This window comes from Cryptomeria japonica, chromosome 5 (genome assembly GCF_030272615.1).
Source record: "Cryptomeria japonica chromosome 5, Sugi_1.0, whole genome shotgun sequence".
In the NCBI taxonomy this organism is placed as follows: Eukaryota; Viridiplantae; Streptophyta; class Pinopsida; order Cupressales; family Cupressaceae; genus Cryptomeria; species Cryptomeria japonica.
The window spans coordinates 53,758,440-53,770,606 of NC_081409.1; the positions used below are offsets into that span (position 1 = coordinate 53,758,440).

At 32.5% G+C, this 12,167-nt stretch overlaps 1 pseudogene; it reads left to right on the forward strand.

Annotated features, from left to right (window-relative positions):
* The first annotated feature begins 1,311 nt into the window (after positions 1 to 1,311).
* LOC131068575 (MADS-box transcription factor 23-like) overlaps positions 1,312 to 12,167 on the forward strand; it is a 41,440-nt pseudogene continuing 30,584 nt past the window's right edge.

The window sequence follows — 12,167 nt, forward strand, 5'->3', positions numbered from 1 at the left end:
ATGACACACCAAGTTGATATTCACTGAGTGAAACATGTTACCAGATTCATTGAACTTGGACATGCATATGAAAATGTGTTACAAGATCGAGGCACATCTAACCATTCTTACATTGGAAATTGCACTAGAAGATTGTGTATGATTACGAGATCAATCTAACCAATGGAATATTTTGTTTAGTTATTCATTTGAGGAATCTTGTTTGTAAGATCGAAGCAATGAATTGGATCACCGTCTTAAGGGATCTATTTATATAGCATGAGTTAAGTGTATGAATGCATGAAGGAAGACTATTACATAGACATAGAGGTCACCAAGAAGGTTTTCAGAGAACAGTCGAAGAACAGAGTAAACAAAAGGGTTTACCGAGTTACTATATGGGTTACCAAGGTATGCTATAAGCAAGGTAATTTTATTCTGAGCACATAGAATCTGCTATAACATTTCAGATGTAAAGTTGTAGATATTTGTAATGATTTTATTGTAATATTGTGAAGTTGACAGAGAAACCTTTAACAGGGTAAAAGACTCTAATCAAGTCTATAAATTGTAAAGCCTCTATCTAGGTGCAGCATTCAGTATAAATGTTGTAAAATCCTTTAGCAAGGTAGATCTAACTGATCTTGTTACTCCTAACAGGGTAAGCTATCAGAAATAGCTAAATGTAGCTCTAACCGAGCATTCTTTATTATTGCAGTAGTGAAGTTGTGGGTGCCATCCCCACCGCAGTTTTTCTCTCTAACCAAGAGTTTCTGCGTAACCAAAATATATGTGTTATGGAGTGAATCATGTATGATTCTTATCTATTTGTTTTAACTTTATTTTATGTTACTGCACTATTATGTTTTTGCATAACAGTAAAGTTATTATTGAAGAAAAGTTTTGGAGTACTGATTCACCCCTCCCCTCTCAGTACATTAGCTTTCCATATTGGGCCTAACAACAACATCATTGACACAGATTTCAAAAACTACAGAAAAATATATAACCAATTATCTATATTAGTGAAGATCGATATAACCGAGGATTTTGTCGCGAGATCATGCGAGTCAAACTTGTAAAACTCGTTGAAAATCTTGTTTAATAATTTCTGTCATGGTATGAGTTTACTAATAGATGTTGTCTTCACATGGGCATGAAGACATTGCAGCCGCTCATATGACATTTTCAGCACTTTTTCATCTAATGAATGCTCTCAAAAGTTACGGTAATTCCTAGATCAATATTTGGAAATTCCTAGATTAAGGAAAGACCTTCAAAGTACCTGTTAAGTTGACTTTTAGCTTTGAGCAAGACAGACAGAAGGCATCCATGGGAAGAGGGAAGGTCCAGCTGAAAAAGATAGAGAATAAGACCAAGAGGCAAGTTACCTTCCGTAAAAGGAAAAAAGGGTTATTGAAGAAGGCCAGCGAGCTCTCCGTGCTGTGTGATGCAGAAGTGGGTCTAATCATCTTCTCCAACACTGGAAAGCTCCATGAATATTCCAATACTAGATACATTATAAAACTCTAGCCTACATGAACAAAGTATTTATCAAGCACTAAGATATATCTATTTCAATTATTAAAATTTATGTATCTTCATTGCATTTCTATTGAATATGAATGGAATCAATTTAAGGGGTATTTCAAGCTTGAGATTTAGATACATTACTATGTGCGTGTTGGAGATCGAAAGACTGTATGTTTTATAAGGGCTATTTCTATCGACGATCAGATAGGATATATCTATTAGTTACAAGGAAACAGAAATGAACATGAAACCACATTAGAAAAGTAAGTTGTTTCTTAAGCAATGACTAGCACAAAGGAAGATCTGCGGTGTACGGTACGAAGATATAATAAAAATAATCAGAAGACATTTTCTAAGCCTAAGTAGTGCATATTCAGCTATATAATTCATAACAATCTTGCTATACCCAGCGTACATCAAAACCAGATAAGATACAACACTACCAACAATTGCTCACACATGGACCCGTTCATCCATTGAAAACCATATTATTTTCACCTTAAGTATTCCTTACCTTTGCAAGAAATTGTTGAAACCTTGATTAGAGTATTTCTTCAAGATCAATTAAAACCCATTTAGTTTATGGCAAGCATTTCCGGATGCATACTCATATATTTGGGAAATAATTGTCTCTCCCTTCAGTTGGTAAAGTGATATGAATCCTGTTTAATTTGTGAGTTTTGTGAGTTCATTAGATAATCATTTAACATGTAATGTCTGCAAGTGTCCTTTTCTAGGGAAATGGAGTCTAAATATGAAATAGTATTATAAGTTAATACTACACTAAATATGACCATTTCAGAGGAGTTTTTTTTTTTTTTTTTGGTTGTTTTGGTTAAGAGTTCACGTCACATACTTTTCCGAAGTATTATGCATTTATTTATGGCAACACGCATAAGGTGGTACATTTGTAAGCAACTTCACACCTTTTAAAAAGTGTCATTATTTCATATCTCTGTAATTGTTACTTTTAGATCGAGGGAAGCTATATATTGTAGATAATTTCAAGTGTCCCTAGAATTTTATTTTCAAAGCTGTTTCACGAGTTGTCCTTCTAAACACCCTCGGATGTTTCTTTTCAACAATACTTTTTAATGGCTGCTTTTTAATCTTTCCAATGAAGTTTGTAGGAAGGAACCGCCATGAGTATTCTAGTGGAAGGGGTCAATAGAGCTTGTGTTCAACATGGGATTCACCTTGTTGTAGTGTAAAATCTTATTAAAAAATTGCATTTTTTTTTTTATGTTGTTAAAATCAACCATATTGATTCCATTCTCATCCATGGTCCTTGGCTCATCTATCCCCATTATTGCTTTTTGAATCCTACACTTAAGAATTTGTCATCTTCAATAAAATTACTTTTAGGGCCCATATTTTGGTTGAATTCTCTAGGTTACCTTTCTCATGCTAAATTTTATTGAGCTATGTAGACACCTAAGATTGTCCTAACTCAATTAAATAAATATTTATTATTTATCTAACTAATTTTCTATTGTGCCTTCTATTAATTAAATAAATTTTGTTATTTATTTAATTAATTCATTTAGCCTTTTCCACGATTAATTAAATACATATTTCTATTTATTTAATTAATTCAATAACATTCTTCTTTCTAATTTAAATAAATATTTATAATGTATTTATATCCATCTTCTCTTAACTTAAATAAATACTCTTATTTATTTAGTTAATTCATTTATATTTTTTCTTTTTAATTCCAGTTGCCCAGCGTATTCACATGAATCATGATCTAAATTTGTAGGCATGTGACAAACATCAATTGTCTCTTTCTTCACTTTGTGCTTTCTCCAAAGTTAACTCACCTTTCAATCTCCTCCCTTCATCTTTACCTACCCTAAAACCCTATTGATATTCTTTCATCTATATGATCATGGCCATTAACCTTAAGACTTTTAATCTAAACTCTTGATTCTCATTGAGATTTCTATACAAGAGGCATCCTCCCCTCATTCTCAAATACATCTAGACGTAATCATACATATACTCCACCGAATCCATTCTAGCATATCTCGTCACAAGCATTCCTGATCACAGGCATACATGATCACAACCACATTTTTTCTTCCATGACATATTTTACAAGTGCAACATAAATCAAAGAGAAACATCATGAAATACAAGATCATGGAAGATAGGATAGTAATGGAGACAAGCCTATCATGCATGTAAAGGTATAATCTTATACTTTTTATGTTTTATTTACATTAAATGATACTTCTCTATTTTATTTTGTTGAATGTATTTTTAGTGCTTAGGTCTTAGTTAGGGTTTATAAATAGGTTCAAATTTCACATAAACAAGCTAAATATACTCTTAATGATGTATTGTCATTTGTGGTTAACCAAAATGGTTTTAGCTAGCACATCAATTATGGAGGGTTAATTTTAGGTGGGACCTTCTAAATATTTAAAGGAGACAATGGGTATCTAGATTAGCAAAATAAGATAAAATCAATGTAGGAGTCACTTAAGCTCTCATACCTTGTAGAATCTTGAAAATGAGCTCACACAATCTAGTATAACCTAAAAAATTAATGACATGATTTAGCTATAGAGTACGGCAAGAAAATAGGTTTCTATGATTAATAAGGCCAATAATGTACATAATAAATTGATCATTAATAGTAATACACCTAGATCTACACCTTTGGTCTTATGATGATCTTATGAAACAAAGTATACAAAATGCCTTTCTTATATAGGAAAGTTGGTAGACATGATAGATTATGAAATGTGTCTTAATTTTATGACATTAGATAAATAACATAAATATATATTAAACAAATAAGGACATAAGAAGCAAAGAAAAAATAAAAGATAATATCTCATCATGACAACTTATAATTCTGGAAAGATTCTAAACACCAAGGTGAAGTTGACATGTCAATAAAACCTTCTAGTGAACTAGTTAGGTAAAACACCTTATTCATATCAATAACCCACTTGAACTCAAATTAGAGAGTATACAAACAAAACAATGCAATTATGACACAATACAAATCACTGATGCATCTTGTCTGGTAGGGCTTAAGTGCCCATTTGCAAATATTCTCATACAAATGGATCAAATGAAGAAAATTGTATGAGAAAAAGCTTTCTCTAAAAGAGAGAATAAGAAAGATCATATACAAGTGATGAAATAAAAGATGAATGGGGGAATCATCATGAACCCCAATGAACACATCCATTAAAAATAAAATTGGTGTCCCACGTAATGGGAAAGAGAGAGACTATGTAATCCTCCCAAAATCTCTAATCTATTGGTAATATGTGCAAAATGGTGGTGTAATTTATATCAACTTAGTATGTGTTGTCATTGATGTCAACGTGAGGTCATTAGTGAAGTACAAGATGTTGACAAATGATGTGTGGTGAGAAATTTGAGAGAGATGGTTTGAGATTTGAAAGAGATGGCTTGGCATTTGGGAGAGATGGTTTGACATTTGATAGAGATGGTTTGGCTCAGGTTTTGAAATGATCAACATGATTGAATATCATATAATAGACCACCAAATGTATCCATGGTAACATATCAGTCTAGACGTATGTTATGTAATTTTTGACATATTATTACATATGCTTTATGCCTTGGCTATGGAATGCAATTGCATTGGTTGTTGGATGCATCCTCAAGGAGTTGTTAAGTAATGTTGGAATTTGGTTTCATACTTATTCTATTAAGGAAATTTGTCTTAATGTTGAACAATATATTTTCTTATGTTTGAGTGTTGGTATTTTGGGGCACATTCTACTGCATTGCATGTTCTAGTTATGCGGTTCAAGAGTCAATTTCAGTAGTGTGTAAAGTGCATTCAACTTGAATTTAATGTCAGAATTATTTGCGCAACAAGAGTTAGAGGGGTTTGTTCTCTAAATTATAGTTTAATACTATAACGAGTCCTAGTTGACTCACTAGAATACTCTGCATTCTTCTACAATGATTGGTATGCTTGTGTGGATATATGAATATTTTCAAGATGGTATGAAGGTTTAGTAATGCGAGTTTCAAAATAATTTTTTTTCCACAATGCTATATCTTATGTATTGAAGTGTCATAGTCTATCTAATTTATACTAATTCTATCATTCAATAAGTTTCTTCAACTGCACCAGGATTTGATGATCAATTACTTCAGGAGATAATTAAAAAAAGGTTTTTGATGGTCATCATTACCTTTATCTCAGTGCAAATAATTATTTTCATTTGTTTGGGGCGGTGTAAAGCTAAATAGTTTACAATTTTCGTAGTGGTGTTGATATTTGGGTTGACAATGTGAGTTTCTTGATTTTGAGTTGATCCTCACCCATTTTAATTTCTTTGAAGGATGTTATAAGATGTGTTTGACGTACAACTATGTCTTTGGTTGATCTACAACCTAGTCTTGTTGATAATATATGTATTTGAACCTGACCTACTTTAGGTCACATGTTTCATTTCAAAGGCCCTATTGGTGTCAACTCAATTGACGTTTGGAGGTGTTACAAAAGATATATAAGGAATGGTAAATCATTTATGAATGTGATTTGTTAAGGTGTGATGTATGGAATGATTTGGTGATGCATCAATTGAGAATTAAGCATGTGAAACCTATATGGAAGAGTAATTATGCTACAAATGAGGATTGCAACATCAACATATGTTAGATGATTCTTCTACAATAGTTCATGTTTTATGTTTCTCATTGTAATTTTCATGTATCCTACTATTAAAGAGTGATTCTCTTTAGTAGGTTCTTGTTTCATTGTATCTTTCTCTTCAATTTCTTTCCAAAACCACTGAACTTCCATGGGTAGTGAGCTAAAACAAACATTGTAATATTTGTGGCATATACTATCAGTTAACTCTCATTGGTTCTTTTTTTCCTATTTGGGTTTTGCACTTAAAAATATTGGTGTTCTTGTGTGGTGTGTGTCTTATTTATTTTCTTTCTTTCAGTATATATAGTTTAATTGTTAAATGGTTAATGAATGCATTATTTTTTGTTGATGTTGATTCACACCCCTCTCAATATCTGAGCATCTTGAACATAGTCTCATATGGAAATGGTAGCTACTTGAAGAAAAATCATGACCAAACAACTACAAATGACTTATGTTTTTGTGGGGAAAAATAAAACCAAGTGTATATGACAGAGTGCTTCACATTGTAGGTATGAATTAATAGGAAGAAGAATGAATATGCATGATGATGTCTCTCAATTTTTCTCATTTATCATTTTGTCCATAAGAGATGGTGATTCCACAATCAAATCAAGGGGATGTCCAATCAATGAAAATGGTCAAAATCTAAGACCATACAAAAGCTAAAGTCAAATAATATTGAAACATGATAATGGTTTACAAATATTATGCAATGATTGTCATTAATCAAGAGAGATAACAAATCAAATGTGTCTTACAAATTATAAATGTGGGAGTCCATATATGTCTATAATTCAAATCACTTAATCATTCAATAAAGATATATCTCAATGATCATGATTTGCCTACTACAAAGAATCAATTTAATATTTAAAGTAGAAACTCTAAGCTTTGATGAAGTAATAAAATATGAATGGTTCTATTGAATGATGTAGCCCTGGTCCAAAGGGTCCTCAAGGAGAAAAATCCAGATCATACAGCAAGAGTAACGCCACAAAAGCACCAACACAAAATAGGGAAAATGCAAGATCAGACATCCACAACATCATGGATTCATCATAAATTAGTTGGCAACATGTGGGCAAACATGAAATCTTACAGGCCTAGTTATAGAATACATTCTAGATTACAACCCATTCGGACCTCCAAGAGGTGTTCTAACTACAAATTAAGAATCTATATCATCATATCCTTCTACCTTCCTCCAAAAAATTAAATGCAATAATATATATAGCATCTGAAACACATCTAGGTTGTCTACAAAAGATTACATTCTACAAGATAGGAAAATGGAACATGTAAAATAGGTCTGACCCAAAGTGTGAAGATCTACTCTGCTAAGGACCAAAATAAAGTGTGGAACACCAAATAAGTTTGTTCAAGGGCCTAGGAACATCGTGTGTGGTGCCAATTAGATTTTCAAGTCAATAAAGCATTCCTCAAGAGAAGAAATCTACAACTAGTCGTTAAGCTCAAACTGCTCCGGGAACCAAGAAACAGACAATCTGGAAGCAATAAATTGTTGGAAAAGAGTCCAATTAAACTGAAAATTAGGAATAAGGAACAAGAACAAGTGTGGAAGCCAAAAATATGACCCGCAAGTTAAAATAAACAAATATCGTCGAAAGCCAAAACAATCATAGAAGTTGTGACACGGAATTGAACAGGAACAAAACTGAAAACAAATATTTCTTTTGTTGATGAAAGATTTCTCATCGACTAGGGGGATGCTTCTACATCATTGAACATGGATAATGGGACCCTTAATCAATGACTCTACATAAGTAATCATTAAAGGTGAAGGAACAATAAATTTCTTTAATGAAGGAGAAAGAGAATATAAATAAATCTTGCTATCCTCATTTCAACATTGAAAGCACTACAAATAATTAAACTCCTAACTAATATCATTTTCATATGGTATCTTATCTCAAAATAGGAAGTGGTACAAAAAAATCTCAAACATCATGATCTAAGAATGAAAAGGGTCATGATCTCCATATATCTCCCAAATTTTAGTCCAAAGAGTATGAAGACACACAAAAATAACAATAAATATCCAAGATATCATCACCAACACACATAGCAATAAATACTTAGACATCATCCCTTTTCCAATTTCAAAGAATTTTTTTATTGGGTGTGCTTAGAAAGCCAACAAGATTATACAATTTTGGTAACAAATAAATCAAATGGAGTTTTTTTAATGATGTTATGTCTCTATTGTTTATAGCTTTCCTTTTTAATATGATTAGGGCATGATAAAATGTAAAAATATAATCAACTCTCAAAGATCTCCAAAATTATAGTGACATAAACACAATAACAAATAGAAATTCCTATGAATATAAAAAGTAAATCCCTCCAAAAAATATAGAACTTCTCTAGATGTTAGGATGTCTATGTAATTAGTCACAATGAAAAATTATTGAAATAAATAAATAAAATGTACCTAATGATGATTATAGGAAAACTCATTGACATAATGATAGGGATAGCCAATACTTTTCTAATGTTGTCATAATCATGAAAATAAAACATCCGAGAAAATAAAATTTGAGCTTAGATGTCCAAAACCAAGGTATAAATTTTTTCCCTAGTTAAACTCACTAGTAGTACAATATCATAATGAGACTTACACCCCTAGAAAATGTTTAGAAAAGGATTTCAATGATATCCAATTTTTTAGATTCTAATAAATGATTCCAAATTTATGGCTTCTAAAAAAAACTACCTAATTAGCGCTTGAGAGATCAAAGTAAGCCCCTTGATAATGTTCATTTTGTCCTTAATTTAATGATATTCATTGATGATAGACATATGGCCATCAAAATTAAAACAAGTTCCAACGATACTCACTAGCGATGGTTGTTTGGGCACCAAATTTTATATGGTCAAACAAAGATAATAAATCACCACAAAATTTCTATCACCAAAATATGAAGGTCTATATATGAAAATATGGATTTTTGGATCTTTTAGACTCAATTGTGACATTGTTTTGAAATAAAATGCATTAAAAAAATGTCATGTTGAAGCCACCCTCAAATCAAAGAAGGAATTCATATAATTAAATATTTGATACCATGTCGAATTCATTGAAGATATCATACCATGTAGGAGCTTAAAAATGACCTCAACCCAAGATCATCTACAAAATAAAAAAATTCCTCCAATAAGAGATATTTAAATAGAATATATTACTATAATTAAGTGGTTTAATAATGTACAATGATTAGTTGATCATTGATAGTACACACCACTATGGTGTATGTATACACCTAAAAATGGTCTGAAGATAATTAATTAAAGAAACAATTATTTAATTATTCCCCCTTTTTAATTTAATTGAATGTATTAGCAATTTGATTAAATTCTCCCTTTCATCTACTTATTAATAAATCTAAGGATTTATTTAATAGGTTCATTTCAATAGTCCCCTTTGATTAATTAATTCAAATTAATTAATCCCCCCCCATTTCAATCAATTCTTCTAATCCCCTAATTAAAACAAATCAATTTATGAGCTGTTGAAAATTAATTACTCTTTTCCTATTATTTGAATTTTTAAATTAAAATTGCCCACATGCCTCCTAACTTCTAACCACCTAACCTAACCATCCCTCTAACCTAACCCATTTCATCTAACCTTGGGTTTTACTAACCCTATCCTATCTTGCACATCTTAACCTCCTTATCCTAACCTCCTATGGTGTGGATATTCTCCCCTTGAGACATATGGTACTTTGGCCACATGTCTCCTCTCTTGGACAATCACACTCTTATGAGAAAGGCTCCTTGACACTTGTCACCATAGAGATTACAAGTGTCCCTTCCTCCAACCTCTTGTCCAACCTCCTCCAATTTCACCCTTGATATCTTCAAACTCAATCTTGACCGTTGATTCCTACCACCTCACCCCTAGCCTTGGAAATCCTATAATATCCCCAAGCAATACACCCAAGGATGTAGTTCCCCAAGGGATATCCATAATGGTCATCAAACCTATTTCAGAGGATCATATTCAAAGTCCATCTCCTTCATATCTAAGCATTGATTCCTTGCAACATCCCCATAATGCTCCCTTGCAAATTGAAGTCCTCATTCATATAACGCTCATTAAAAGTGTCCTAATAGATGGGGGAGCTGGCTTAAACATGTTCTGATTGAGTCTTGTCCATGCTCTAGGTTATTCAAAAGATGCAATTGATCCCCATAAAAAGATCACATTCAAAGCATATGATGAAGAAGAGCATTCCTCGAAAGGAATTGTGATATTACCCATCAGAGTGGGAACTTTGCAGAAAGACACAACATGCCAAGTTCTAGACTTGGACTTACCATAAAACATACTCTTGGGAAGACCATGGATACATGACATACAAGCTATTCCATCAACATGTCATCAATTCCTGAAATTTCCATATAATGGGGAGGAAATCACAATCTCAGCAGACTAAAATTTTCATATAAAGGTCATTGTTCCACATAACAGAGAGGCAACATATTCAAGCTCCCAATCCAAGGAACAATCATTTGCATCAATTTTGTCAAGCATGGAAAAACAAATGCAGCTAAGAGATCGAGGGAACACAGGATATTTGCTATCATGGAAAAACAAACAAGAGCCATTTAAAATTGAAAGGGATGAAAAAGATGTAGGTGTTGATATAGTTCATTTGTATGTAGGACAAATTTTAGGAAATAGCCCACTTGAATTAGAATCACATTTGGTTGACTTGGACGTAACTAAGGATGATCGGGAGCTACTTGCGAGAGGTCACTTTGACAAGAGTATCATTCTAGACATGGAAATACATACTGAAAGCCTTGACATCTTTATCATGACCCTAATATCTTTGAAATAATTCAACCCAAGGATTCTTTACCCTTAATCCATCCTGAATCTATGAACTAGGAAAATGAAAGACATACTGCCATTTATACCATTCCCAATCACCATTCCATATCCTTATATCTTCATGCAATCTAACCCACAACTACTTTCACTAGGAATCTTCAACAACATATCTTCGAATCAAGTGGGTGCCAAATCTCCTAGTCACAAAAGTGAAAATAAAGGAAACAATTTCAGCTTTAATGCTGAAAACCATTTACTGGCAACATTAGAAAGAGAAAAAGTAAAAATAAAGGACACATCTAATGGTGAAAACCTCCTCGAGGCACCAAAAGATGGGAGATTTTACACCTTACCTAAATACTATCAAGAGAGGTCATCTATCTTAATAGAACCGACAAAGGCAGTTAACATTGGCACAACTAATCTACATCCACCAATCTCACTATCAAAACATGAAGTACATAAATATTTGGAACTCTTCAAAAGAAGAAAAATCAAAAGATGGTCATATGTAGACATTCTAGGGTTCGATACAGATATTATAATACATCACCCCAATATTAGTCCAGGAGTAGGCATCAATAATGGAACACAACATGAATCAAGAGCAGGTATTTTATTCATCACACCATAAGGTCATACAATTCCAAAATCATACAAATTGAGTTTCCCATGCACCAACAATATAGCAAAATATGAAGCTTTGGTTACAGGTATCAAAATGGCTATAGAATGGAACATTACACAACGTCAAGTCTTTGGAGACTCTCAGGTCATCATCAATCAGATCAATGATGATTATCAAACAAAGGATGAAAAGTTAATGCCTTATAAGAAGATGATTGATGATATTAAGAAATACTTTGTAGAAATAACTTTTTAGCAAATTCCAAGAAATGACAACAAAGCAACAGATTCCATGGCAACACTTGCTTCTCTACTTCAGACATAAGAAAATTAAGAGTTACGAATTCTTGGTGGAAGAGTTGTTTTACCCTGCACATAATTGTCCTAATTCCCAAACTTATTGTCACCTCATTGGGCATAATTCCTCTTGTTATGTTCAAACTTGCACATACCTGAAAGATAATATCCTCCCTCCTGACTTATCAAAGAATTAAAAGAGAAACTTTA